This window comes from Pteropus medius, unplaced genomic scaffold (assembly GCF_902729225.1).
Source record: "Pteropus medius unplaced genomic scaffold, Ma_sr-lr_union100, whole genome shotgun sequence".
Taxonomy (NCBI): Eukaryota; Metazoa; Chordata; class Mammalia; order Chiroptera; family Pteropodidae; genus Pteropus; species Pteropus medius.
The window spans coordinates 18,180,406-18,207,793 of record NW_024342473.1 but is presented as its reverse complement, the minus strand read 5'-3'; the positions used below and the strand labels follow the sequence as shown (position 1 = coordinate 18,207,793).

Below are 27,388 nucleotides of genomic sequence, written 5' to 3'. Positions count from 1 at the left end.
TAGACTGAATTATCATAACTGCACAGCCCTGGCCTGAGCAAGGATGGGTAACAGATGTTTCAGGTCAGCTGTGTTCTGGGGTGATTAGGATGTGACTAAAGGTCTTCTAGGCAGCAGCCCTTCTCAAGTGAGGTGATGTCAGGGTGATGGGTCAGGGAGATCTGATTCAGTACCAGACATGCAGAAGTAGGATCTAGCTGGAGTAGGGAGAGGAGAATAATGAGGAGGCGTGGTGATTAAACCTCAGGGACAGGGCTGGTGGCCAGGTCTGCTTTCTAACCAAAACTTGAGGATTCCCTAGATCCCCCAACAGTTCCTCTGGCAGTCAAGAAGAGTGAAAAGAGCATGGTTTGGGGTATCAGTTCTCTCTCATGCAAACTGGCAAATTTCCTCCTATGTAAAACGGAAATGATGATGTCTGCTTCACAAGTTGTGGCAATGGCTGAGTGAGATGTAAGCACTAGGGACGTGGTGTTGATCATGCTTGGGTGGGGGACTATTTCTAGTCTCTTCATGATCGTGTTTGCTCTCCTCTGAACATGCTCTGGCTTCTTCGTGACACTTTTAGATTAAATGTCTACAACCAGATGCGATGTCCCATTGTCACTTAACCAACACAGAATTGAGTACTGTCACCTCCCTTTTCCAAAACACATGCTTTAGACAGTGCAGTCTACGGTCACACGAGGGTTGGGAGAAGACACTGTACAGTATTTACTCCTGTTGAAAATTAGAATCAAACCCATGGGTCTTTCCACATGTGCTAAGCCACAGCTCACTGTCCTTTTTTGGAGTAGTTGGGCTTAGGTACCAAGTGTAACCAACCTGCTGTTCAATTTTATCCTTCACTTTAATTTCTCTCTCTTTCTCCGACCCCCGTGAAATTTACTTTGGATTTTGTTTCTGATATCACTTCTACCTTTTTGACATCAGAAATTTGATGAATTTATACTCTATATTATTATGCAAATCAAGGATAAGATTGCTAAGACAAAGCCAAGGATTGACGCACAGGAACCCTCCTTTCGAAGACCCACCAATTCATTCAATGGTACGTTGGGCACGTCGGTCCAGGCAGTTCTCCATCAACCTAACCATTCTGGTAGCCAGTCCATATTTCTCCTATCTTTCCACAAGGATATGGAAAAACTGTATTAGATATGCCACTCAGGACCTTCGGTCTTTTTCCATCCTTCGCCCCTTAGTTATCAGCCTCTGAATCCTATTGATTACACCTCAAAATGCCTCCTGTAGATCTCCCTCCTTTATGTCTCTTCAGCCACACACTCATCAGGGCCTGTATTATCTCCCCTAGACCACTGCAGTAGCTTCCTAATTGGTATTTTCACCTTTATACCCAGACTCTTTCTGGAAAAGACTGGAAGCAGCTCAGCATATGTATATTCAAGTGCATCTACCTTGTCCCAGTGTAATCATTACCAGGAGGCCATTCTTACTATTTTTTGTCTAAAGTTTTTAAATTTTTTTTTCAATTCTACACTCTAGTATCTCTTTGGTGACAGAAGATGACAGATCTTCTCCCAAAATGACAAAGAATTCAGAAATATTTTCAATTTATTTTTAACATCTGTGTCAGTGAACAAAGAAATCGTAGCTGGTGACAGGGGGTGGGGAGGTAAAAAGAAGGGACCTTAATTAGCTTCAGCTTTTATAGGAACTTTCACTCATGCTGGTTGAACTGGGATGTGACATCTGATTGCGTCTAATCACAAGAAGAAAGTGTACACTAAATTGCCATGAATATATTTACCAGTTTTTACAATACCAGTTTTAAAACTCTCCACAAAGCCATTTTCCTCATGAGAAAATTACCCTACCATGATTTTTTAGAATAAGCAAACCCAAAACTTCTTTCTAAGCTTAAATCAATTCATCTGGCTCCAACACTATATTCTGAGTACAGACATCAGTGCAGTCTTACAGCCTCTGGATCTCTAACCTTTGGGAAGTTTCTATAACCTGGATACGTAGGGAAATTTAAGGATGAAATGACAAACCAGACATGTGTTATATCTCTTGGTGTTAGGGGTGGCAGTAAAATCCCAGCTCAGCCACCCTCCTGCATAAACTAGAATTTAATGGGACCCTTGAGATGTGTGGGCCAAGAAAGAGGCAGTACCTGAAGATGCTTCAGGCTGGACCTCAGGCCTGGCTAGGTAACTGAAAGGCAAGGCCAGTGAGTAGGAAACTTGCCTGGACCTTAGTGACAGTGCAACTCCTGGCATGCAGCAAGCAGGAGCTGATGCTCCAGAATACATTCTCGTTCTCTCTCTGCTGTTCCTCCAGTGCCCCAACCCCATTCAGAAACCATCAGCCTTTCCCTCCTCGGAAGCCCCACAATACTGTTTGCACCTCTCCTGTCGTGTTTCTGCACTCCTACACTGCCCTTTACGCACGGGACCCACCCTCCCTACCAGAATGTGTGCAATTGGGTGATAGGCTTGCAACTTACTCGTCTACATATCCTCAACAGTATCTGGCACATAGTAGGTGCTAAGTATGTGTTCCATTAAAAGAAAGAAACGTTTGTGGTGCATCATTACCCAGTTTGTAAATTTTATGTTCAGTTCCACGTAAATCCCTCCCTCTTTTGAAAAAGTGTTATTTCTCCCAAAATGACGTTCAGCTTGTCATTGCTCTTGCTCTGAGGTTACAAATGTCAAAGTAGTTAGCTCTAAGTCACTAATGTGTGGGCACAAGGGCACATGTTCCAAAATCAGAAGTAAACTTTCTAAAAGTAAGACTTTCAATGCTGAAGAGAAGGTATAAAATGAGTAGAGCATATTCATTCATCTACTACGTATTCAATAAGCAACTTTTGGGGTGTTCCGATATACCAGACAGCATATTGGGCTTTGGGGACATAAAGATGAATAAGACATGGTCACTATCATCTCAAAAAATCCTCAGCCTGTAGATCTTTCCTAATCTTTCAAAAAGCATTTAATGAGCCATAAGGTGCTGAAACACTTCACTTGGCCTTTCTTTTTTCTTTTAAACAAACATTTCCATTATATGTGCCAGGCATCATTGAAGATGGTATATAAACATTATAAATCATTTATATAGGCAGTTTATAAACATTAACTAGTATCTTTATAACAACTCTGTGAGGTACAATTAATTATCTATTAATACAGATAGATAATCTCTTTTAATCCTCATAATTGAATAAGGAAAAGATTACTAGTCCCATGATAAAAGTGAGGGAACTGAGGTTCAGAAAAGTTAACTAATGTGCTCAGAGTCACACAGCCTGTTAAGTGGTAGAATCGGGACTTTTTTTTCCCCTGAGATAAGAGAACTCAGTGTGTCCCTTAAACTCTGGTCAGAATCTGTCACAGAATTTGCCTGCTGTCCATTCAGAGGCTGGAAGAGGAAGGCAGAGGCCAGGGTCGCAGACTAGAAGGAGTCGGGAGAGGTGGTTTGTGTTAGGACTTTAGGGGCAGCCCAGGGCTCTACAGACACCAAGGATCTTTGGCAGGATACCAGGAAGCAAGGGCTTTGTTTGCATGGGTGGAGTCTCACATCTGGTCCTGGCTCACAACATCACTCTATCTGCCATTCAAACCAGCACCACCTCGGGTGTTTCTTGCCACCAGCGAGTCAGGCTTCCAATCCACCTGCTCAGCCCAGAGCCGGGTGAGGAGCAGGGCCCAGCCCCGAGGTGCCCACCAAAGGCAGAGGGCAGAGGCCTTAATGGCAATGCAGCTCCCGGAATGACAGTACAGCTCTGCCCAAGCTTCTATCGACTCCTGTCTCCATGAGGCCCCTCACCTGCCAGGGACCAAGCACAGAGCAAGCACCTGAGAGCAAGTTACCTGAGCAGAGAGAGCAGAAGCAGAAGCCATGGCAAAGCTGCATGTCAGACAGCTTTTCCCCAGCCTGTGACTCTCCAGGCACTAGGACCCACACCACAGGGAAAACTCAGGATAGACTTCACACACACACGCTACACACACACAGCACATATCTCTACTCTCACACACACACACACACACATACCTGCCTTTTACTGCCTTTTGCGCTGCACGCACACACAATTTCCCCAGTCCTGTTTCCTTAGGTGAGCATTTTCATGAGAAAACCAGACTATAAAACCATGATCTCTTTCTAGATCTGACCGGACATAATTTCCAAGTGGAAAGAAGAAAAGAAATTCTCGGAAAATCCTATTTACTACAGGACTCCATACCCTAGTTAGAAATCTTCTTCAGACAGAGTGCGGGGCCATGTGGTGTCCTAGCTGGAGTGACTGAGCTCCATCTAAACTCAGCTGAAAACCCAGGCCCCAGCATAAACATCTCCTTTGTAGTGTAGGGGTCATTCCAGCCCCTGGGGGGCAGTGACCTCTCAGAGCACAGGAAACTAAATATGCCATTGTCAGAAACTCTGGGGCAGAAATGATGAGAGCTGTCCCTTCTAAATTTTTCTTTGTTATACCACATGGCCACCTTTAGATCTTTCAGAAAAGAGAAGGCTTCTGGATCTCAAGCAGGCAATTCTTCAAGCCAAAGCTGCAAAGAAATTCTAATTTTATCCATTTCTATCTCTAGAGGTCAGCACTCCCCCCCGCCTCACTCATGTGTAGAAGGGGACTGTCAGGTGGTCAGAGACAGCATTCGACAGGCAAAGGCACATCAGAGCCTAGTCTAAGGACTGCACTCTTCTGTCCATCGTCCAGAGGCCCTGGACGGCCTGGTCTCATCACTTTTAACAACTCATTTTCTAGTTTTTTGGTTAAGAACAAATTTGGATTTCTCTTCCTCTTTTTCTCCTTCTCCCAGCAATCTCAAATATATCACAAAAAAGGGGAGGGGACATTTCTACCATTATCATCAACAACGAGACGAAAATAACACGCCACCATCAAACACCAGTGTTCTCGCCACCAGCAGGCAGCACACCAACGGACCTCTAGGCTCTGTCCAGTGCATGTGCATCCAGATGGCCCCGGTATCAGCACCACAGAGCTGGGCAAGCTGTACTCTGGTTTATATGGCCTGTTGTGCTTCTGGTAGCAAAGAAATGATCTCCCAGTTCTTATGGGAGTGGCACTGGGGACATGAGGCACAGCCAGAGGAAGTCTAGAACTCACAAGGTCAATTATTTTCAGTCATATCAGACTTCAAATCCTGAGTCACATAGAAACTGGGGTAAACTCTAGGGCAAAGAGAATACAAATTCCCTGGATCCTAAGCATTGGAGATCCCCACTTTTCTGGGCCATCTGAAACTCAATGTGACGGCACTGACAAAGGCCAACAGTCCATAAACAGGCAGGAACCGAAGGTGGTAGAGAGGCCATAAAGCTATCCAGTGCTGGCTAGAGGTGGAGCTGGCAGGGAGCAGACATGGGCCCACGTAGTGACAGGAGCCTACCGCATTTGTTCCCAGCCCCACTACTCACTAGCCATGTGGCCTCAAGCAAGTTATATCATCTCCGAGCCTCAGTTTCCTCATCTTTAAAAGGTGGAATAATGAAAGCTTGATGGACTTCATAGTGTTGTAAGGATTAAATGATTTAACATACAAAAAAAACTGTTTAGAACAGAACTCGCATAGCTCAATAGCTACTTTTATTGGACAGTTGGCCCAGTGAGACGTGATCTCTTTGAGGTGGCACAAACATTTCATGAGTATGAAGATAGGCCGTTCGGATGATCTAACCTGCTGCTGTTAGACTATTCCTCCCTTCATTATATCAAGATCCATTTCTTTCATGCTCCACCCAGCCCCACACCAACCTTTCTCTTCTTTGGCTAAATATCCCTTGAGCAACATGGTTTTCAGACCCCTCACTCTTAAGTCACTCTCTTTGGAAAAAGCTTAAATTACTAAATATCCATCTCTAAAACCAATTCTCACCACACCAACATTCCAAGGCCAAAACCATCATCTCCAACACTGACTATCCTCTTCCATTCCTGAGACTTTGGATTGCATTCTCAGGGCTGCAGGCCATCGGTCAGTTCTGGGGGAACCAGCACTACGTAGTCCCTTGAGCTTCCTACTCACAGGAAAACAGCCGTTGCCTCCTTTGGCCGGCCCTCCCAGGCCTCTGGTGGAAGAACCCAACTGCTTGGAATCTCTTCATTACCCAGCCAACCTGGAAGGGCTTCCTTAGAGGGGATGGCACCTGCCTTGACCACAATCTGCCTCCCTCCACCTTGTCCTCGTGGGATACGCCCTGCCAAGGCTGTGCTTAGACCCGTCTATAGTACCTATCTGCCCTGTTCTAGTCTCATACAAACACATTTGTGGGACTCCTCCAGCATCTGTGCTTTACAACTGGGCTCTCTTTAGCCCAGGAGAGTAAAGACCATCCTAGAAGATGACAGCCACACTGCCATGCATCGCTGAGAACAAGGGTGTCATTTTGCTGCCTCCATTGATCTGTAAAACCACAGCTATGCTGGAGCCCAGAAATAGAAGCCACACCCAGCCTGCTTTGGACTGGCATGTTGACATCAGTTCTTCTGCCACTGCTGGCAGGGCCCGATTCCACGGAAGACAGTTGATCGGCTGTTCCAGTGACAGTCACAGCTGAAGAGTCTAGGCCCTCCAGCAGCATAGGGGCTGAGGAGAAGGCACAGCAAAGGGGGTCCAGGCCCCTGTGCCCATTCTCCCTTTATTCCCAGTCATCTCTGCCCACAGTTCTAAATCCAGACCTCTAGCTTGAGAAACCCATACGGACGTCAATATTTTCTTTCTCCAGATGATACCAACTACTGAGAGGTCCCTACAATAAAGCACTAGTGTTCTCCCAGGAGACAAAGGCTCAGATTGTGCTCTGCTCAAAGCTGGCTCTGTTTTCCCACTCCCAAGTCCTACTGGCTCCCTCCACCCCCCACCTCCTGCTTAGGGAAGAGGCTACAGGTATGCAGAGCCAACCAGGCAAACACCAGCACGTTTACCTGCAGCGATCAGCTCAGAAATGAGATTAGTTTTCACAATGGCTAGGCTGTCTGGAATTGCTTCTTTCTCTTATCTACTCAGGTGTCTTTCTAACTAAAAGGGAAAAATATGTCTTTCTTTTTTCTCTCTCTAAAAAAAAAATGAAATAAATATAAGCCAAAGTGACTTAACTTGGCTCATTATCAAGCGTATAAATGGAATGTGATCATTCATTTGCATGCAGATCATGCGATATGCCTATGTTTGAATTACTTCTTTGAATCAGGGCTTCCTTGTCTACCCCCAAAATTATGGGTACTTGCCTTACTTGGATAACCAAAAGAGTTCACTAAAGTGGTCCACCCCAAAATAAAAAAAGAGCAGACCCTAGGACAAATTTCAGCTTCTTGAATTCTGGAATGCAGAAAGGGCAATTTGCCAGTAACTTTAAAATCCAGTGATAGCATGTCTAAGTTTGGAAACTGACAAGTGTTATACAAAAAGTATTTCAAAATATGATAATGAGAATTCTATCAATGGGCATCTACCATTATATCTACCAGTCAAATTTTAGTCCTTGTAATTGGTATTACCGATGAAATAAATTCAGAACAAAAAAGTTTTTAAAAATAGCAGAAGCTATTTATATACCATTTTATTTCCATAAATCTTCAATCAGTTTCATAGTTAACAAAAATATACAAGTACACAATTATATTAATTCCTCCATTCATTTGATACATTTTTATTAATACCTTCTTTATGCCAACATTGTGTAGATGCTAGGCACACAGTGGCAGAAAAAAGTGACAAGGACTCAGTTCCATGGTAGAGAAACAGGTATTTTATTTCATCAATTCTAAGGCATACATTTCTTCATATTTAAAATATCTATGAAATTGGAATATATCTTATAAATGCTTTGGGCCAGGACATGTTGTGAGGTTGCTCAGAAGAGCTCGTATACTTCAATTGAGTTATATGCATGGCTGGGACTGCATGGGTCAAGCTTAATTGCCAGTAAAAGTGTTTTTAAAAAGACCAATCTATGATTTGCATGCAAAAAGGCATGGAGATGGTGGTAAGGCATAAACTTGATATTAATCAGTGGAGAAATGACTGCCATCCCATAATTTGTTACAAAATAACAAACAAGTGTTTATGAAAAGGTAATCACAATATATGAAGTCGTGTTTTACTGTTGTATGTGCAAAGGGTTGCCCATCATCACATTCTAAGGAAAGCAACTGACAGAAGAGAAACTGCTAAACCCTTAAAATAGATCAAAGAAATCTCAAAGCAATGAGAGACTGCTGTAACCAATTTCTGCTTGGCACAGGACTATCATTAAGGTATCACATCACAGTTTAATTTGTAGCTTTCTTTTTTCTTTTTAGTGATATATAAAACAATGGTGTATCATACTAGCCATGGCATGTTAGAGTCAACGAAACAGTGTAATAAGCAAGGGAGGGAAACATAAAATCATTCCAGGTCCTGGAAATGTTAAGAAACAATAAGCTATAATAGGAACAACAAAACAACCTAATTTACATAGAAGGGTCAAAAAAGGCCTTCCTGAGGAAGTGAAGTTGAAGAGAAGCCAGCGCTTCAAAGAACATTCCAGCAAAAGGCCCTGGGATGGGAAAGAGCACCTGCGTTTATGAGGACTTTATCACTGGCGATAAAGTCCCCACCTGCCTAGATGTCATGACAGTATCATAAGGCCACAAGTCTGTCCAACACATAGCTAATCTGACACATAGCAAACATTATAATAATAATAATTTGAAATTTTTAAAAAAACATTTATCACAGTTCATCCTGATGAGTATGTGGAGTCCAATATAGTCTAATTACTCTGATAAAAGCGAAGCCCATTGACAGCACTGCCCACAAAGAAATTCAATAGTAAATAACCATAGGGGAAATGAATACCCAATTCAGATGAGGCAAACCCCACTTCTCTGCCCTCTCTAGCTTGAGCATTTTATTCTCCTGTGCCCTTATTTTTGTGTCCCTTACAACCATACATTTTGCAGAAATGCCATAAATTTCTTCAAACTAATGGATGGTTTAGGTCAGGAGACTTACAAGAGCTAAGAAGTAAATTAACCTACAATTCACCTGTATCCTGATAACTAGTTAATTTCCCATGATAAACTGGCCTTCTCTGTTGGTTTACTTGCATTCAGATACCTAGCTTGACCCTCTAGGACTATATTGCACTCAGGCCAGCCTGAGTTCAAATCCTTACTCTCCCACTAACTGGCCATGGGATAATGAGCAAGTCTTTGAGCCTCTGCACTTCCATCTGTTAAAGTGGGGTGCTAACACCTCCCATAAAAGAAATTTATGGAGGGATTGAACAGCATTACTTTGCCAAGTGCCTGGCCCTCAGTGGCCTCAAATGAATGGGCGCTTCATTCTATCTCTGTCATCTAACCTAGGCCTGCCTCTGTGAAACAGCACAGACGTGCCGTACGGAAGACAGGCACCTTCGCTTTGGCTCACAATCTTCTACAGCTTCCTAACCAGAGGCCTTGCTGGCACCTTTAATTTTCCTTCCAGCCAAATAACCAGCCGCCAAGCAGCACAATGATGTGCCCATAGCGTACGAGTACCAAGCTGTGAGAGACATTTGGGGAGCAAAACAGGAGCCTCCCTTTGAACCATCATCACACATTCCCTCCGCAGGCCCAGCCCACGTCTTATCTGTAGCTTGGGCAGGCTTTTCATAGCAGAGGGAACAGCTTTCATAAGAAAGATTGTCTTTTCCAGCAGCATTCTCATAGAGAAGGATAAATTCTCACATATTTCCCTTAATCTCCTCACTGTCCCAACTGTAGAAAATTACATTAACTTCTTTAATCTACAACCATATAAAATAATAGAAAACTGAACCCTTCATATGCCAGGCACTGTGCTAAAGATTTTACAAACTTCTTATTTAATATAAAGCACTATTATAGGTCTGTGAGCACTAACTTTGTCTAGCTCGTTTCTTGTTTTATTCCTAGCATCTAGCTTAAAACAGAGTAAGTTCTAGAGAGAAAGAAAGAAAGAAAGAAAGAAAGAAAGAAAGAAAGAAAATGTTTGTTATGAAAGAAAGAAAAAAGAAAGAAAGAAAAGAGAGAGGATGAGAGAGGAGTGAGAGAGGGAAGGAAGGAAGGAAGGAAGGAAGGAAGAAGGAAGGAAGGAAGGAAGGAATAGGAAGGAAGGAAGGAAGGAAGGAAGGAAGGAAGGAAAGAAAGGAAGGAAGAAAGAGAAAGAGAAAAGAATATATATATATTAGAATGAATCAAGGCATTGTTGGAGCATTAATAAAATGCTTGGCACGTGAGTGGCACTCAATAAACTAGCTTTTCTCATTATTTTTCTGTGTTCCAACTTGACCCTGCCTTGGCAAGAAATCTGGACACATCCGAGAGAATACAAGGACCCTGTTCACTTTGGCATTATCACTCACTTCATGAATGAGGAATTTGAGGCTCTGAGGAGGTTACATGATTTGGCAATGTTCATAAGGTCACTGGATGACGAGGCCTGGGACCATGTCTCCTTTTCTAGAAACCTCAAAGTCTGCAGAAATGACTATGCTAAGGGTATCGGTGGGATGAATAGAAATCCTCATTTATATCCTTTAGTCCAGTTTCTGATAACCTGTGCCAGGCAGGTGCAAACTCAGAGGCTGTCCTGAAACTCAGCAAGAACTTGGTTTAGGTTTTTTAGTTTGTTTATTTTGCTTTTTAAGAGAGAAAAGGCTATCCAAGTCAGAGACAGAGACAGATGTGAAAAATACGAACAGAGTCTTTGACTCAGGTGAGATGTCAGGAAGAAAGTTGTGTGATCTGAGGAAGCTGAGTCAGCCAGACTGCTTGGAAAAGGCACAGGGATCGAAGGCCACAAGAGACTTCTCTAGATCCAACAGTCTTTTAAGAAAGCAGATGGAGCCTTGAGCCTTTCCCATTCCAGCTTAAAATGGCCTAGTCATGGAGTCGAAGTCTTAGCAGATGCACATGATCTAGAGTCAGTTACCAAATATGAGCTATAAGGTGAGGGCAGAGATGAAAGGTTAAATCATGCCCCTCGCCCCATTTCCAACCTCAAGGTGCTTGCAATCATCCTAAGTGAGAAAGCCATAAAAGAGGGCCTATTTCAGTGAAGCTCACTCCACAAACATGGTCCAGATCCCAGTACAAAAGTTTAGATTTTCACCTCCATTAAACTAAGCTAAACAGCAAAACAAAAACACCTACCAAAAAAAAAAGTACATAGAAAAGGAGACATGAACACAGAAAAACAAAAATAAACAAACAAACAAACAAACAAATAGTTCTCCAAACTGATTTCTTTCATCTCAAAGGACACCTTACCTTTCTGAGGCACCCTGTCACTGAGGCAGTCAATTTTTCACAGCCCCCGGGCCCCAAATTCTACTCCACACAGTCTAGAATCAAAAAGTTTATTTAATGGAACCTTAGCAGATTCAAATTTTTCTAAAATTCCACATCCCTTTCTGCCAAGAGGCTGTTTTGAAAGATGACACTCCCTTGATGTGTATTTGCAGCCTGCCCCATTAATGAGGCTCCACTCAGAAAACATTTTTAGATCAACCCTGTTCCAGGCACTTGCTTCCAAGGACAAACTAGAAGAAACTTTGTACCAGCTCAAACCTTTCTGAGCTCTTTGATGATCAGAAACGAGGGAAAATATTAGAACGAATGTGATTAATCCAAATATTCTCAACAACCTTCAAAGTAAACTGCTCCTCTGGGCTCGGGGAAGCACAGCTCAGGCAGAGCCAGCCCCTTTGGCCCTAACTCCCATTAGTCCGGCCAACCTCTAATAAATAAACAGATCTCAGAACAATGGGGGGAAATCAAAGGTGAGGAAAGGAAGGGGAAGAGGAAGCAGGTAAATGAAAGAAGGGGAGGGGGATTGGAAACAAGTTGCAACAGCAGATGCCTCATTTTATTAAAAAAAAAAAAAAAAAGATAAAGCGCTCAAATGGCACGGCCCCCTACGAAAAGCCCCATCGGTTCACTCGTGTGCAACTGAGAAGTCTGGAGAGATCCCCAAGCAGCAGCATCTGCATCCTATCTCCACTCACAAATGGTCGAGTCCTGTCCTCACCAAATGCAACTGCCTTTCTCCCGGGTGGGCGTGGTAGGAGGAGCCTTTCGATTTTCAAACCTCGGAGCTGTTTGCTGTCAAATAAACAAACATCTCAGCCTTTGCCAACTTCACCCAGCCGGAAAGTCGTAATGCTGAATTAGTAGCATTTCAATCACTCTGTGACAAGCTGGTGACAGGCTGGAATATGATGAGTGAAGCAATCAGATGTTGTTACAGGAAAGAGGCATGAGGAGAGAATAATCACAGAATGGTACAGTAATAATAATCATCATAATGGCCCCCATTTACATAAAATTTGTAATTGCCAAGATCACAAAATGAGCAAGAGCACCTGTTCACAGTCAGACAGACCTGGGACAGAATTCCAGCTCCTCCACTCTCTATTTGTGTGACCCTGAGGAACTCGCTGGGCCTTTCTGAGCCTTGGCGTTCCACCTATTCAAGGTAGATAATGATCTCTACTTCGTAAGATTGTTTTGAATTTTTTAAAGAAATAACATCTGTTAGGCATTTGTACACTAGAAATAACACTAGTAGTGGTAGTGTTGGTATTATTAGTATTTTGTATTATCTAAACTAGTATTATATACTATTTCGTTTTACCTTCACCTCATTTAGGAGAGTTTTAATCCTATTTGGTTGAAAGTAAAACAGTGATTCAGAAAGATTAAATGTTTTTCCCAATAAATGTAAGACATTAATGGGAAACAAGGACTGTGTATTACTTTCCTATTGTTTCTGTAACAAATGACTACAAATTTAATGATTTAAAACAACACAAGTTATTACCTCACAGTTCTGCAAGTCAAAAGTCCTAAAATCAAGGCATTAGAAGGTCTTTGTTTCTTCCAGAGACTCTGAAGAGAGAATCCATTTCCTTGCCTTTTCCAGTTTCTAGAGGCCGCCCGCCTTCCTTGGTTCGTGGCCCCGTCCTACGTAATGTCTTGAAAGCCAGCAGCGTCAGTCTTCCCATCTCACTCTCTGACTCTGTCTTATAGGGACATTGGGCCCAACCACATAATCCAGGAAAATCTTCCCATCTCAAAATCCTTAAACTTTATCACATCTGCAAAATCCTTTTTTGCCATATAAGGTAACAAACATATTCACAGGTCCTGGGGATTAGGATGTGGATAGTTTAGGGTGGGGGTGGGGGTCATTTTTAAGCTGACCACAGACTGTTCTGTAAGATGTAACTATTTGGGTTTGAGTCTGTTTTCGTTGGCTTGTTTTTGTTTGGGTTTTGCTTAAAACTCTCTCATTTATTCATTCAGCAAAAACTTTGTGCAGGGCACATGTATAATTTATAACCTGCTTCTCTCTAGATATAACCACGTCGGAATCAAGCTTCATTAATGAGAAATAAAGATCTGCACATACGTATCCTTAAAATCTGAAAACCAGACTTTAAAAAGTGGAAAGGACATTGGGAAACCATGAATCAATCCTCTTATTTTATAAAGGGGCAAACTCTGACCCAGAGGGGTACTATGACATCCCCCATGTCAGAGAGCGAGTTCGAGAGAAATGACGAGGGCCCAAATTAGAACAAGAAGAAGAAAAGCAAACAGAAGTATTTTGGAGACAAAATCAGTGAGATTTAGTAACCAGCTGGAGATGGGGTTAAATAGATGGAGGATTCGCGCTGCCTGAAGTTCATAGCTTAGGGGTGTCCATTGACTGAGCTGGGGAAATAGAGCAGAAGGAGCACATTTTTCTAGGGAAAATAATGTCTTTTAATGTGTTCTGGAATTTGAACCCCTTTTTGTAGGACCAGCTTAGCATCATTGTAAAATTTCCATTACTTTTTCTTTTCTCTCTTCGTAATCTCTCACGAGTGTGGACACTGGGCTATATCTTCAGCTGACCACCACATGTCAGTGCTTTTTTAAAAAAATGAATAAACTTTATTTTTAGAGCATTTTTAGGTTTCAGCAAAACTGAGCAGAAAGTACAGAGAGTACCCATGTACTTCCTGTCTCTACAAACGCATAACCTCCCCCGCTATCAATATCCTCCACAAGAATGGTACATTCGCCATTATTAATGATCCTACATTAACATATCATCATCACACAAAGTCCATGCTTTACATTAGGATTCAGTCTTGGTGCCGTACATTCTCTGGGGTTTTGACAAATGTATGATGACATGTATCCACCATTATAGTATCATACAGAGTAGTTTCACTGTCCTTAAATTTTTCTGTGCTCTGCCTACTCATCTTTCCCTCCCCCTAGCCCATGACAACCATTGATCCTTTTACTGTCTCCAAAGTTTTGCCATGGGTGCTTTTCTTTCCTACTGTCTCTGAGCTAGCCTCTAGGGATGACATTTGTGTCCTAACCCCCACCAACTTACATTTGACCCAAAAGCAAAGGGGTTGACTGCACACCTCTGTTTGAACTTTAAAGATGTTGCTTCATCTGCAGCCATGCCACCCTGAACAAGCTTGATCTTGATCTCATCTGATCTTGGAAGTTAAGCAGGGTCAGGCCTGGTTAGTACTTGGATGGGAGACCACCTAGGAAGAGCAGGTGCTGTAGGGTAAAAAAAAAATTTTAAAAAGGGATTGTAAGCTGACAAGGTCCTTGCAATCTGTTAGGTCAATCAATGGTTGCCTGTAAAAAAAAAAAAAGAAGAAGAAGAAGAAGATGTTGCTTCACTGTCCGCTTGCATAGTTTCCAGGGAGATATCTGTTAAATTCTTATCTGTGTTCCTTTGTATGTAATGTTATTTTTAACTCTGGCAGCTTTTAAATTTTCCTCTTTATCACTGATTTTAAGCAATTTGATTATGCTATGCCTTAGTGTAGTTTTTCCATGTCTCTTATCCTTGGGGTTCATCGAGCTTCTTGGATCTTTTTTCTCCTTTGGAATGCACAATTACACAAATATGAGGCCGCTTAAAATTGCCCACACCTCTCTAATGCTCTGTTCATTTATTTTCAGTCTTTTTTCTCCGCGTGCTTTATTTTGGATAGTTTCTATTGCTAATCTGTTCTTCTGCAATGTCTAATTTGTTGTTAATCCCACACAATGTGTCGTTCATCTCAGACATTTTCAGTCTCTAGAAGTTTAATTTTGATTTTTTAGTATCTTCCTTATTGCTTACATTTTCTTCTACCTTTTTGAACATATGGAATATAGTTATAACAACTATTTTGATATCCTTGTCTACTAATTTTATCATCTGTATCATTTCTAGATTGGTTTCAATTGATTGATTTTTTCATTATGGTTGTATTTTCCTGCTTCTTTGCATTCCTGATCATTTTCAATTAGATATAAGACGGTATGAATTTTATCTTGCTGCTGGGTAGTCTTGCATTATCTTAAATATTCTTTAGCTTTATTCTAAGATGCAGTTAAATTACTTGAGAACAGTTTGATCCTTTTGAGGCTTGCTTTAAAGCTTTGTTAGGTGGGACCAGAGTAACCTTTAGTCTAAGGCTAATGTGCCCCACTCTTGAGGTGATAACCTTTCGCATATTCTAGCCAATATCCTGTGTTTACAAGGCGTTTTCACTCTATAGGAGGGAACACAAACTCCTCCCAGCCCTATACGAGTGCCAGGGGATTTGTTCCCCTTGCTCTTTTCTGGTCATTCTTACCCTGGCCTCCTATAGCTTCCTCACATGCCTGTGCTCATCTTTATCAGCTGAAGACTCTAGGGGGACCCTCTGCAGATATCTAGAGCTGTCTCTCTCTAGGATTCTTCTCAGTAAGCTCAAGCTGCCTTAGAGCTGACTCCCAGCCCTGTCTCCCCCTCCACTGGAGGAGGCCAATTGGCTAAAAACTCTTCAGGTTGCAAACTGGGCGATGGTAGAGCTCTCCTCATTTTTTCCCCTCTCTCAAGTTCACTGTCTTATGCTACTTATTGCCCAATGTTTGAAAACTGTTGTTTCATGTATTTTGTCAGGTTGTTTAAGGTGAGAAGATCAATCTAAATATTTTTATTCTATCTTGGCTGAAAGTAGAACTCTGCTATATGTTTTTGAATACTAGAATTTGGGATGTTTTGCTTGAAAGAATTCAACTCACCTCAACCCTGTATTAAGATTCCAAACAATACTTACATTATTAATAATTACAATATGATGTCAAAATATCCATGTCCCACACTATTCATTACCACACTAAGTCTCCCTTCAGCACCGTATTCAAATAAGAACTGTTGACTATCCCACCTCATTCTCTTATTTACTCACAAAGCAAAGTCTCCATGGTTTCAATAAATACCTAACATATTTTTGGCATAAGTTTTGCACAGCACCAGACCTCTTACCTCTTGCTCACAGAGACTTATGCTCCTCTCTGCGTGACATAGCACAGCACACTAACCTGAACAATATTCCATCAGTTGAGCCTTATCATAACATTCCATATCCTCACCCAGGAGGGCCTATAGCCCTCAACCTCTCATGTGACAGAATCAAGTCCAAGATTCAGCATTAAAAATACCTTGCTTTTATGAAACGAACCCCTTTGGAGGTTTCGCTAGAATTTAAACGAGAATTTCTGGACTGCGAGTCCAGTGTTGAGAATTGCAGCCTCAGAGAATGGCAGGGCTGTTTGAAGCCCTGCCCACAGTGGCAGGAAACACCCTTTGTATGTGAGCTCCTTTCCCACACAAATGTGAGAGTGAGGCTATGACCCTGGAAATTGAACACAGGGAAACAGAAACCCCGCTGAAAATATTCTTGCACTGACATTAGACACAAAAACACCCATATGAGCTTGATTTGCCATCGCAGTCAAATAGAATAATAGCATGTAAGCATTTCAAAGCGATTCCATTGACATTCTCACTTGATCCTGACAACAAGCCTGTAAGTAGAAGCAGGTAGCACAGTTCCCAGAGAAAGATGAGGGAAGAGAACCTCGTAAAGGTGAAGTGATTTGAATAAGATCAGATAGCTGGCTGGTGACAAAGTAGAGCCTTGAACTTCCAGGGGTCTTCTAACTCTAGATCGAGAGCTCGTGTTATTCCGCCTGCTTCTTCTCTTCCTGTACCAGAAAAAGGAACAGATTCCATGTTGACCCTAGATCAGGGCTTCTCAATGGGGGTACCGTTGACATTTTGGGCTGGATAATTCTTTGGGGTGTTGGGGTTGCTGTCCTGTACATTGTAGGATGTTTAGCAGCATTCATGGCCTCCACCCACAAGAATCCAGTATCCCCCCTCCCCCAGTCTTGACAACCAAAAATGTCTCTAAATGCTACCATATTGTCAAATGCCCCCAGCAGGGGAGGGTGAATGGGGCAGTTGAAAAACCACTGCCCTAAATGATGCCCAAGAATGCTGCCCACCTGTTTGAGGAGGTGACAAAACTTGTTCTGTAAAAGGAGAAAAGCAAATGAAGAACTTATGCCAGTGAGACTGAGAACTGTACAACACCTGGAAGTTATCTACAAATTTCTCTTCTTAACTATCCCTTGAACTTAATCTTTTGTGTTCTCACTTCACCCTTTCAGGCTCAGCCAACTCTGCATAACCCAAACCACTTTCCAAGGAGACATTTTCAGAAGGTAACATGGAGCTAGTTAACCTGACAAGAGGCAGTATGGCATAGTTATTAAGATGCAGTCTGTACATGCAACAACATAGAAGAACCTCATATACTGTTGAGTGAGAGAAGCCAGGCACAAAAGTACACGTGCTGTATGAGTCCACTTACATGAAGTTCAGGAACAGGCAGAACCAATGTCTAGTGATGGAGATCAGAATAGTGGTTATATCTTTGGTGGCATTGCCTGGAGACAGGTTAAAGAGCACCATGTGGGAATAGAAATGTTCTCTGTCTTGCTCAGGGTGGTATCTACACTGGTTGTAAACATATGTAGAAACTGTTGGAGCTATACATTTAGGATTTGTGCACCTTCCTGTGCATGCATTATACTTCATATAAATGAATAAGCTTCACCATCTTAAAAAAAAAAAAAAGAATGTCAACTTTGGAACCAAATTGCCTGAGTTCGAGGACGTCTCTGGCTGCCTCAAAGTGTTTTATGAGAAGTTAGTGAACAGCACAGGGCACAAGAAGTGCACAGTAAGTATAAGCATCATTATAATTAAATAAACCACACTTCTAACCAGCCAGGCAAAGTGGAAGATTAAAAGAGGCTCTTCTGAACCCCTCTGTTGTCCCCTCCAGGCCACCTTGTCACTGCACTGAACAGAGGTGGCCCCCACCTCTGTAGGTACTCTGACCCCAGAAATCACAACAGACCAAGTCTCTATTATTCTTTCTCTTAAATTCCCACAGGAGACTTGCTGAGAAGATGTTCCTATTTACAGAGTGCTTCATCAATAGGCTGAATATTGTGATTAAACAGTTCATTTCACTGGAGACTGGGGTACTGTACTGTGTCTCTTCATGAGTTATTCTTGGCAGAAGCAGCTCTTGCTCTTAGCATACGCTTCTTTACATTTCAAGGCCGAGCAGAAGAACGGCAGTGAAACAGATGAAATGAGGAGCAGATGGGATTTCTCCATATCTTTCCCCTAACCTTTTCTCGGTGGATTTACTACGGTGTTTTTGCTGCTATTTGTTCCTTGCTAGCTTTTATTCTTCTCTTTAGAAACTGGCTGAGTCAGAAGGAAATAAATGTGAAAGTGTGTCGATCAAGGATTTGATGGTGCATCAAGAAACCCAGGTTCTAGATCCAGTATCCAGATGTAATTGATTAACGTGTGTTTTAAGTTGTCTGAACCCCAGTTTTTATTTCGTCTTGTTTTAATCTGTTAAATGAGTAATTATTCTAGATTTGTGGTTTTTGAACATATGTCAGCAATTGAAGCCCTCCAACAAACAGAATCTCAAGCAGAAAATGTTAAAACCTGAAAGCACTTTTGTTTGGGTTGAAATGAAGGTAGGTGGTCAGGAACCTACCCTCTCCACTTCTGTATCTCCCTACCCCTACAGAAGCCCCCTAAGTACCTCTGCAGAGCTCTGGGGGCTTCAGATCCTAGGAGGACAACTTGAAACCCATTAAATTTGCCTATTAAAAAAAAAAATCATTTCCCAGCCAGCTAAAATATTCTCTAAAGTGTCTCTATTTCTATTTATTCCAGAAATGTTAATCAACAGACCCTCTGGGTTTGAAGAAAACCCATAAGTAAAATCCTACATGACATATATCTACATAGGAAAGACTAGCAGGAAATGCACAAAAAAGTTAAGAGAGCGGTCATCTCTGGGTGATGGGAATGCCGTAACAATGATTGCAGCGGGGTGTTGTGTGGTTCTCACTCTCCTGCATCACCACCTATAACAAACATCTGAGAAGATCCTTGCATCTCTCAAAGTGTCCAGGCCTGTGTCTCACACATAAAGCCGTGCCTTCACTGGAGCAGCTCGCACCAACCAGCCTTTGAGACACCGACACACACAGATGAGGGTGAGTGCAGCTCCACAGGATATAGGCGTGGTGGAAAACTGTCCTGAAACAGGATTTCCTCAAGTGTGTCCCGAGATATCAGTCCCAGAAATGCCTGGCCACAAATAGAAATGGGGGATAGGTACAGCCTATGCTGAAGTAACTGAGTTTAAGAACACTGCATATCATTTGCCCCTACTAGAGATTAAATACACAGTAAGTACTGTCTTAAAATCTCTGGCCATCAAGAAGCCTGATTATGTTGCTTAATACAACATTTCCCAAATTTATTTGACCATAAAACTTTTCTCTTTCCATAACCCCTGATACTATCTCGACAAACAGTTCAGGATCAGAAAAGCCTTCACGAAGACAATTTTTAAAAACTAAATGATAAGACTTGAAATAAGTGAGGAATTACAGAAGAGAAAGTGAAGGAAACTGATTTGGGGTCTGGAGGACTTTGAGACAGGACAAAACAAAGGACTACCCATAATTCCAAAGAATGTCTGGAACTTTCTTCATATCTTGGTAGTGCTTTTTTTCCCCCAGCTCATTCTTAGGAGGAAGAGGTAGAGATTTCTGTGCTAGTGGTCCAATAGTTCATGACCACCTGGAAGGGGACTGTGGGTATTAAAAGTGACACTGTGTGAGTTCCTTGCCTCTGCCCTTCTCTTCCTCTAAATATTGGCTCATTGTGACAACTCTTTCCCTAGGAAGAGCAGAAAAAAGAAATGATCCTATTAATCCAATTCAGCAAATAACCTACCTCTGTGCCAGCCTTGTGCCAGATGCTAGGACCACGTTCAGCTTAGAGCCTAGTGGTAATATCAGCAAGGACACAAAGAATTACACAGATGTGCACAGGAGCCTGGGAGCACACAGAGGGGCCCCTGGTCTGACCAGTTGTCAGAAGTTTCCTGAAGCCTCAACCCCAAAGCACACATTCTTGTTCCTTCCAGGTCGAGGGCTGAGGTATAGGAAGGGGAGAAAGGACGACTGGCAGAGGAAACTGCAAGAGCACATATGTTTGGTGGGATGAGGAGGGTGTGGACGGAGAAGGGTGGAACAGATCCTGCCCAGAAGCAGTAGAGCTGGTTATGTCTACAGTGAGTTGCAGTTGCTGATGCAGAGGGAAGGCAGAAAAAGGAGGGAAGAGTGGGAGATGACTGGGGAGGTGGGGGGAATGAGTGAATGTCTGGAAGAAGAGAGATGTGGGAGCAGATTAAGGAAGTTGGTAAATCTGGTTGGAAGAAGGAAAAGGAAAGAAAAGTTAAGTCCTTGACGAGTTCAACAGGTTATATAAGAAGCCCAAGCATTGATGATGATGATAGTGATGATGATGATGATGATGATGATGATGATGTTGACAATGAGATGACTGTGAAATTTCTCTCCTCCCTCTTTTTCTTCTGGCTGTGGGAGTTGGGGCAGTTGTGTCTTCTCTAGAGAGTACCTGGGGGCTTCCTTGACTCACTTAAGACTGGCCTTACCCCAACCCCTGTGGGTGATTGCACCCTCCTTCTTCTGGCAGATCATGGTCCAGAGTGGCCCCACCTCATCTGCCCTATCCCCAGCTTCAGGGTGAACCATCTCCCTGAAGAAGCAAAGACCCAGTAACACTACATACAGAACAAGGTTATGGTGAAAACAGAATACCAAGGCACCTTCCTCTTAAGATGCATTATCTTCAGGGTAGATGTTGAATTCTAGTAACATTCCCTGGGGTGTTTTCAAATCCAGACACGCTGGAGCCTTGTTCCAGCCTCGCTCTGGGCCAAGGCCTGGGCTCACCTCCAGCCTCTGACGCTTCTGGCTGCTGCCCTTGCTCAGATCAGCAGGCAGCACTTAACAGGCCAGTCTTGCAGTCCCAGTGCTACAGGCGGTGAGCTCTGCTAACTCCAGCCTCAGGCCCCGCTTGCCCACTTCTGTTTGGATATGCTCCTGCTCCTTCCTGCTGTCCTCTCTGAATGCCTCTTCCCTCTGCCAAGACCTCAGGCACTGGTACACCCCAGTACCGTCTTCACTGATCTCCTTGTTCTTTGTCGCATGCAGAGCCCACCTCATTGCCACCCACATCTGGGAGCGTGAGCAGGAGCTGCCTGTTTTGAAGACTTTCCAATTTTCTCCAAAGTTCAATTTCTTCCAAAGAGCTTGGCACTTCTTTGCTGCCAGTGTGAACTGTGAGTTCCCAGAGATGTCAATGGCACTTTTCAACATTTGTCATTTTTGACACATTTAAAATATCTTCGCTCCCAACACTCTATGAGTACCAGCCCAGATGGACTGGCTGGGAAAGCATCAGTCTCTGAAAGGCCTCTAAGAGGCCCTGGGCAGAAGATTCCTGACTGAGAAACATGTGATTTCTTTCACCTCCTCCACCCCTTCTGAAGCTAAGCCAGACAAGTGGGCACCTTTGGGTCCCAGCACACCCCTCGCTGCCCAGTTTCCAAGTTCTAAGGCAGCTTCCTGTGTAGAATTCCTTATACCGGGCTCTCCATGGCTCAAAGCACTTTTACATCCCCCAGACCCAGGTCTGCCTGAGAGAAAGCTGCCTACTTGGGAAGTTCCCTGTGGGGGTCACTTTTACTCTTTTAGGTCACTGAGGACTCCGTGTGAAGGAGCTTGACCCCCTGACATATTCAACAGCTGAAGCCAAGGGCCTCTGGGTCTAAGGTCAGTGAAGGCATATATGCATGGCTTTACTGTTGGGCCCTTAACTCTGTTCTGTTTATCTATGTGTCTTTTTTTTTATGCCGATACCATACTGTTTTAATTACTATAGTTTTGTGATATAGTTTGAAATTAGGGAGTGTGATGCCTGCAGCTTTGTTCTTTCTCAAGATTCCTTCAGCTATTTGGGGTCTTTTGTGATTCCATACAAATTTTAGGATTGTTTTTCTATTTCTGTGAAAAATGCCATTGGAATTGTGATAGGGATTTCATTAAACAATGAGATTGTTTTCTTTATTCCTTTTTCAGATAGTTCATTGATAGTGTGTAGAAATGCAGCTAAAGTTTGTATGTTGATTTTGTAGCCTAGAACTTTACTGAATTCATTTATTAGCTCTAATGGTTCTTTTGGCTGAAGTCTATGATTTTCTACATACAAGATCATGTCATCAGCAAACAGAAACAATTTAACTTCTTCTGTTCTAATTTGGATGCCTTTTTTTCCCTTGCCTATTTGCTCTGCTTAGGATTTCCAGCACTATTTTGAATAAGGGCGATGAGAGTGGGCATCCTTGTCTTGTTTCTTCTCTTAGAGAAAGAGCTTTCAGCCTTTCACCATTGAATATAATGTCAGCTGTGGGTTGTAATACAGCACCTTTATTAGGTTGAGGTATGCTTCTTCCATATTCAATCTGTTGAGAGCATTTATCATGAAAAGATGTTGACTTTTAAAAGCTTTTTTGTGTCTATTGAGATGATCATATGATTTTTGTCTTTCTTTCTATTAATGTGGTGTATCAATTGATTTGCATATGTTGAACCATCCTTGCATCCCAGGGATAAATCCCACTTGATCATAGTGTATGATCCTTTTAATATGCTGTTGAATTTGATTTGCTAATATTCTGTTGAGAATCTTTGCCTATATTCATTAGGGATATCCAAAGCTTCTCAATCACTAGGCAAGTTATTCTCAGAATGATCTGCCACCTTGAGATAATGCAGACTCTCAAACTTCCCCTGACCTACTGAATCTGCTGCTCTGAGGATTCTGCCCAGGAGTCTGAATCTTAAGCATGTGGATATGTGAGAATCACTGCCCTCAAATATAGAAGATTAAGTAAAACATAAGGGATCCTGAAATGGAAATATTTATTTAGTAGTGGTTTAAGGGCAGAACCCTGGCTGGGTGTGTTTTGCAGTCAGAGTTTTGTTTCCCATTGATCTGTAGTCTGGTTTGGCTCCTGGAGCTGCCTAATTTGAATGGCATGGCTGGAGCACACGGTTGGTAGAGGTAGAGAACCAGCCTAGTAGTCTCCAAAGCTGCTACATAAGGTCGATAGACCTACTGCCCAAAACAGCCTGGACGAATGGGAGAGGGGAGGCTGAAATCCTCACTCCAAAGAGGGCCCTCCTCTTCTTGGCACAAAGACATAACGCTCTTGCCAAGACATGTAATGTGCTGCCTCAAGGAGGTATACAGAATTCACAGAAAGGTGCTAAATAGGCTGGCAAAGACCTTGTTAAATAAGTACCAAAACGTAACTGGAAGAACTTATGTTGGATCAAGACATAAGATGGAAGAGATCTTAGGTAAGTTTTAAAAAGGAAAGAGAAGTGAAGTATTGACTGCTAAGCTCTGTGTCAGACATTTCACCAAGTTTCATACAGTTCTTACAATGACCCTATGAGATATTCATACCTGCAATTTAAGAGAGGGAAACTGAGGCTCTCAAAGGTTAAGTGAGCTTCCAAAGGCACACAGCTAACTGATAGAGTTATTGATTAATAAGTGATAGATCAAATACAGAGCCGACTAGCTCTAAAGCCAGTGCCCTTTCCACTACTCTATCCCGCTTCTACCATTGCTTCCACGGTGCCCCAGAAATTGTTGGGGTATGTGTCATGGTCTGAGGGGGCAGGCAGCAATCAACAGTGCCTCCAGACATAGGCGGTGAAGGGAGGGCATGGGTCCAAAAGAATATCTTAAGAAACAAGGACAAAAGAACACACTCAGAACAGTTTGGCAGCCTCAGAACCTAGATGTATGGAGAGTGATATAGAGAAAGGGGATTAAAGTGATATTTTTAGCCAGCTGTTGGCCTTGGATCAGACACTGAACCCCTCCTTATTTCATCATCAGGAAATGAACATGTAGAGAATGGGAACAGATGTGCTGCAGACCCCAGGACCTCAGGAGTCTCAAAGGAGATGAGAGGCACCAAGGGTCTCAGGAAATAGGCTATAACTATGACCTCAAGCTCTATGAGTCTTGAGGTGACATATTGATCACACATGGGTTCATCTTCCTCCCACATTCCATAGTCCTTTCCTCCCCTCAGGACCAGCCTTTGATTTGGAATCCCGAAGATTATCTGGGGAACTGGTGACACTGCTCACCAATGGGGTACTCTAGCTGCCTTCACACTAATCACTCTGTGGCTGGATAGATACCTGTCCTATCATTTAGCCATCGAAACACTTACCAAGCTGTGGAACAATTGTCTATTTACTCACCTCTACCATATGACCATGAACTTATTGAAAGCACAGTATGTCTTATTTACTATTGTATCCACAATACTAAGCATAATCCCTGCCACAGAGGAGGTGCTCACCAAATGTGTGATGGAATGGCCAAATGAATACATGACTGAATGGAATCACGATAGTCCCTCAGTCTCTAACATGTAAGATCTAAGAGGGCCCATTGACCTGCCCCCTCTGCTCCAAGCTGAAACACAGGGAAGCCCCAGGAACACTCAGGGATTGGTGAGTCAGGACTATTTCTTCATCAGAGGGCCCCCAAAGCCCTGCCCTAGAGAACATATCTCACGTGTTCGGCTTACATTCTCCACCCACGGTTTACTCTTGCCTTAAAGAGTAACCTTGGGCTGTTTGACCAAGTTAATGCTGAATCCTTTCTTCATGCTGCAAGTGCATATCTTTGTAAAGCATCAAGCTCAGATTCCAGCACAAGAGAAGGGAGCATTCCCATGGGAACAGAGCCAAGAGTCCCCAGGTCACCACCGCTCTGTAACTTTTTTTTTTCTTTTGCCTGATCAACTCCAGCCTCAAAAACACTTCTTTCTGGCATCTTTTATTTACTGAAAATCAGAGATAGAAAGAACAGTTTTAGGACACATATATCTGAGAACCGGAGGGCCCCTGGAATGGTTTTCTTGGTTTTCGAGAGGCCCAGCCGGTTTGGAGGGAAAGTAAGCTCTAGACCTCTGGTCCAGCTGGTTCAGTGAGCAGAGGACATCTCACTGTACCACCATCAGGACCTCAGAGTCAGCTGGTCCAAACTCTTCATTTTCCAGATGAGGAAACTGAGGCCTACAAACATGAATGACTTGCTCAAGGTCAACCAGGATCAGTTAACGAGAATCTAGGACCTCATGGAGATCTGCCAATACACAATCGCACATAATTCACCAATAGCTAAATATGAGTGAAATAGTTCTGAGCTTTTAAAGTCACATTGTCTCTTCAAGCAGATGCAGCAGACCTAACAAGAACGTGTTCAGCTGCCTGCTGCATGTGATATGCCTCCACTTCAGACTCTGAGTTCTCTTCTAAGTCGCCACATAAATGCAATTCAACACAGCCACACTCTAGTCCATGGGAGTGCAATTGTGAAAAGACTGATTTCAATGACCTGATGGTTAGGCAGCCTCCTGTGGGGTGCTGAAGGCCTGGTAAAGGAGGTTTATGGGTCTGTCCCAGTGACGTCAACTCCCTGGACTGCAAAGGAGCCCCTCTTGGCATGAGACTCACAATTCAACTACTTCTTGTGACCATGGTCAAGACACTTACCCTCTCTGAGACCCAGTTTCCTTTTGAGATAACCTCCTTGTAGGGATATTGTGAAGAATGAATAAAATAAGAAATTCTGAGTTACTAGCAAAAAGTAAATGGTAGCCACATAAAGAGCTCTTCAACCTGCCTTACCATTTCCACCTGCTCCCAACACCCCATTATCACTTTTAATGAGAACTTTTGGGTATTATGGGTTCTCTGGATTGGTAATAATTGTGGCTGACACCCCATGGAGGACTTATTTGTAAGACTGCTTCACCTCCAAGATTGCTTCACCTCCCATGTCAGGAAAACAACCTCACCATTTATTATTATTTTTCTCCTCTTTAATTCCTTCCCCCACTCCCCCCACTTCCACCTCTGACCTATGGATGTTGCCATTTCCCCTTAAGAACTTGATCTCTGAAGGCGGGGCATCTCCTCCCACACGCTCACTCATGTGGGCACCCGGGGCCTGGCGCACCCGGGGTGTGGTCCGTGGCTGTACCTGGAATGTGAACCCAGGGCCTGCTGCATGTAAAGCAGGCGTGGTAACCACTACACTATGGAGCCACCCCCAGTCTCACCATTTAACCAAGTAATTCTATACCAGGTAATTTATCCCAGTGGAAATAATTCTCTGAAAGGAAAAGCTTGCTGCCTGAAGTTCACTGCAGCTCTACTTATGAAGGTGAAAAATTGGAAATATACTGCTTGTCCCAGAGGGGGAAATGGATACATAAATTACAAAACGGTCCCTTAGTGGAATATTACTCAGCTTTTAAAAATGATGAGTATGAACACTGTAGGAATAGGGAGAGATGTTTATTATATAATGTAAAATAAAAAAAGCAAAAAGCAGTTATATTTGTACAGTCACATGAAAAATATATTTTCTTCTGGTTACAGAAATGAAACACAAGAAAATAAAAAGTCAACCCATTAAGATGAAGAGAATGCAAGTATATTTTTAAACGTTTTGTTTTCTGCTGCTACTTTGCTTTTTTTGCACCAAATACACTTTTTTAAAGAATAAGGAAGAAAACCTGATACTTGCTCCAGAAACAATTTAGCTGAAGGCAAGTTTCATTTGTGGAAAAATGCCTGGCACAGAGTAGGAACACAGGAAGTGTTGATAGTAAGAAGAATGAATGAATGAGTAGTCCTAGAAATTCTGAAGTCAATGTTGCCCATGTACAAATCACGGGCCTGACACAGCAGCCAGGGTCAGAGCTATGGCAACATTCATCTCATAGGTTTGTTCCATCCTGAGCAGAGGACATGGCCTAAAGGGTAATCATGAAATTATGGACTTCCAGAGGACTCCTCGCATTTGTCCCAGGTCTGGGAATATTTTCAGTAGTTCAGGCTAACAAAGGGAAATCACACGTGCACACGCGCACACACACACACACACACGCACATTTTGTGTTAGCAATTTACATCATGAATGTGAAGATATTTCACTAACAAGTC

General features: G+C 42.7%; 1 protein-coding gene and 1 pseudogene across 4 annotated transcripts in view; both read left to right on the top strand.

Moving 5' to 3' along the window:
• Positions 1-27,388, top strand: part of LIPC (lipase C, hepatic type) — a 116,542-nt gene that overhangs the window by 57,794 nt on the left and 31,360 nt on the right. The gene's annotated exons all lie outside the window — the stretch shown is intronic.
• On the top strand, positions 14,481-14,605 carry LOC120604692 (uncharacterized; annotated as a pseudogene).